This window comes from Pongo abelii, chromosome 2 (genome assembly GCF_028885655.2).
Source record: "Pongo abelii isolate AG06213 chromosome 2, NHGRI_mPonAbe1-v2.0_pri, whole genome shotgun sequence".
NCBI classification, from domain to species: domain Eukaryota; kingdom Metazoa; phylum Chordata; class Mammalia; order Primates; family Hominidae; genus Pongo; species Pongo abelii.
Window position 1 is genome coordinate 5,418,737 of NC_085928.1, and position 3,170 is coordinate 5,421,906.

The 3,170-nt window shown below is 46.7% G+C and overlaps 1 pseudogene; it reads right to left on the reverse strand.

The window, feature by feature from the left end:
- Positions 1 to 923: 923 nt before the first annotated feature.
- LOC100435364 (keratin, type I cytoskeletal 18-like) lies at positions 924 to 2,256 on the reverse strand (annotated as a pseudogene).
- Positions 2,257 to 3,170: the final 914 nt, after the last annotated feature.

The following is a 3,170-nucleotide window of genomic DNA, read 5'->3' on the forward strand; positions in this document are numbered from 1 at the left end:
ATAGTTACAAATAAGGAAAGATAGAAGGATAGAATGAACCTTTGGTATTGGGTTGAAATCAGAGATATCAGTATGAACTTGTGGGGTTTTTTTTTATAGATAGAGATGTATGTGTTTGAGAGTTAGTATACACGTACATATTTCATAGCTTTGTCCTCTGAGAGGGCCTAGAAGAAATGACATCTCAGTAGGAATGAGCATAGCCAGAACCCAGATCTTGGTTTCTAAGAGCCACTTTCCAATAAAAGGAAACAGTGCTCCTTAGAAAAGTGGATGGTGATTATAGGGTTGGAACAGGGAAAATATAAGATAAACCTAGAACATCTCTTGTTATTAAAAAAAAGAAAGAAAAGAAAGAAAGAAAATGCTCCAAAAATAATGGGGGCTTGTCAAAGGAACATAGGAGCCAACTTGAAGGAGCTCTCAATGGGCAAACCAAGAGCAATTTGAGCAACAAAATAAATAGTAATGTTATTGGATTGTAACCCAAAGTACAGAATGAATATACAGGAGACCACATGTTTATTTATTGATTTTTAATTTATTATTATTATTATTATTTATTTATTTATTTATTTATTTTTGAGACGGAGTCTCGCTCTTTCGCCCAGGCTGGACTGCGGTGGCGCTATCTTGGCTCACTGCAAGCTCCACCTCCCAGGTTCACGCCATTCTCCTGCCTCAGCCTCCTGAGTACCTGGGACTACAGGTGCCCGCTACTGCACCCGGCTAATTTTTGTATTTTTAGTAGAGACGGGGTTTCACCGTGTTAGCCAGGATGGTCTCGATCTCCTGACCTCGTGATCCGCCCGCCTTGGCCTCCCAAAGTGCTGGGATCACAGGCGTGAGCCACCACGCCCGGCCAATTTATTATTATTATTATTATTATTATTATTATTATTATTATTATTATACCACTGAACTTTTTATTGGCCTCCTGCTCCCCAAAGGGTACCCTGCTTCTGCTGGCTTAATGTCTCAGAACTTTGGTGTCATTGGTCTCAGATACCACTTTGCCATTCACTATCCGGCGGGTGGTGGTTTTTGGATGGTTTGCATGGAGTTGCTGCTGTCCAGGGCATCACCAAGATTGAAGTCCTCGCCATCTTCCAGCAGGCGGCGGTAGGTGGCAATCTCAGCCTCCAGCTTGACCTTGATGTTCAGCAGGGTCTTATACTCCTGGGCCTGGCTGTCCCTCTGCCTGAGTCAGTGCCAGCTCTGACTCCAGGTGCAGCAGGATCCCGCTGAGCTGCTCTATCTGCAGGGTGTATCGGGCCTCCACCTCCCTCAGGCTGTTCTCCAAGCTGGGCTTCAGATTTCTCATGGAGTCCAGCTTGATCTCCAAGGACTGGACTGTACATCTCAGCTCTGTGAGCATCATCTCAGCAGCTCCAACCTCGGCGGACTGCGTGGTGACCACCGTGGTGATCTCAATCTGCTGAGACCAGTACTTGTCCAGCTCCTCTTGGTTCTTCTGAGCCAGCTTGTCATATTGGGCTTGGATATCTGCCATGATCTTGGTGAGGTCCTGAGATTTGGGGGCATCTACCTCCACGGTCAACCCAGAGCTGGCAATCTGGGCTTGTAGGCCTTTTACTTCCTCTTCGTGGTTCTTCTTCATGAAGAGCAGCTCCTCCTTGAGAGCCTCAATCTCTGTCTCCAGCTGCAACTGAGTGACATTGGTGTCATCAATGACCTTGCAGAGCCCATGGATGTCATTCTCCACAGACTGGCGCATGGCCAGCTCTGTCTCATACTTGACTCTAAAGTCATCAGCCGCAAGATGAGCATTGTTGATCTACAGAACGATGTGGGCATTGTCCACAGTATTTGTGAAGATCTGAGCCCTCAGGTCCTCGATGGTCTTGAAGTAATGGCTCCAGTCTCTGACCTGGGGTCCCTTCTTCTCCAGGTGCTCCCGGATTTTGCTCTCCAGCCTCCGGTTCTCAGTCTCCAGGCTCCTCACTCTGTCCAGGTAGGAGGCCAGGTGGTTGTTCAGGCTTTGCATGGTCTCCTTCTTGTTCTGGATGCCTCCCATTCCTGCCAGACCCCCAGCCATCCCCGAGGCCAGGCCCCTGGACCCCATGCCGCCCCAGAAGCTGGTGGAGCGGGACACGGAGATCCGGGAACCAGAGCCCCCAGCACCTGCAGAGACGCTGACCATGCTGCTGACCAGCCAGGCGCCATAGCTGGCACCTGGACAGAGCCCAGGGACCAGCAGTTGGTGGAGAAGGTGGAGCGAGTGGTGAAGCTCATGCTCCCTAGGGAGGAAGGAGAGAGGACAGGACTCAGCTTTGCCGATGACCTATTATTATTTTTTAACAGAGATGGGGTTTTGTCATGTTGCCCAGGCTGGTCTTGAACTCTTAAGCTCAAGTGATCCTCCCGCCTCTACCTCTTCCCAAAGTGCTGGGACTATAGACATGAGCCACTGTGCCTGGCCTAGGGACCACAGATTTAAATAAATAATTGAAAAATAAATAAATGGGGGAGAAATGACCATATCTTCCTTCCAGAAGAATTTTAATAAATGTAGAAGGAGACTGGATGCAATGGTGCACTCCTGTAATCCCAGCACTTTGGGAGGTTGAGATGGGAGGATCGCTTGAGCTCAGGAATTTGAGACTAGATTGGGCAACACAGTGAAACCCTATCTCTACAAAAAATACAAAAATTAGCCAGGCATGGTGGCACAGGCCTGTAGTCCCAGCTACTTAGGAGGCTGAGGTGGGAGGATCTCTTAAGCCCAGGAGATCGAGGCTACAGTGAACTGAGATTGCATTTCTGCACTCTAGCCTGGGTAACAGAGCAAGACCCTGTCTCAAAAAAAGAGAAACAGGGAAATAGAAAATTACCATTAAACAGTAACAATCATAAAAGAAAGATCCACCAATGGATGCTAAAATTAGTAGGTGGAATTTTGAGGAGAAATAGGATATTTTGGTCATCTCAAAAAATCTCCTCCAAGATATTTATTCGGTGCAATTTCTCAAGTTAATAAAATTTAAATGCAAATTTACAAAAAGTATAAAATTATTAATTACAAGAGAAACCTAGTAACTTTATAGTAGAGAAACTCAACCCAGACACAGTTTAGCTAAGTGATCAAGATTAACACCAGCAGTAAGAAGACTTAGTGACATCACGAAGCCCCTGCTCTGATGCACTGA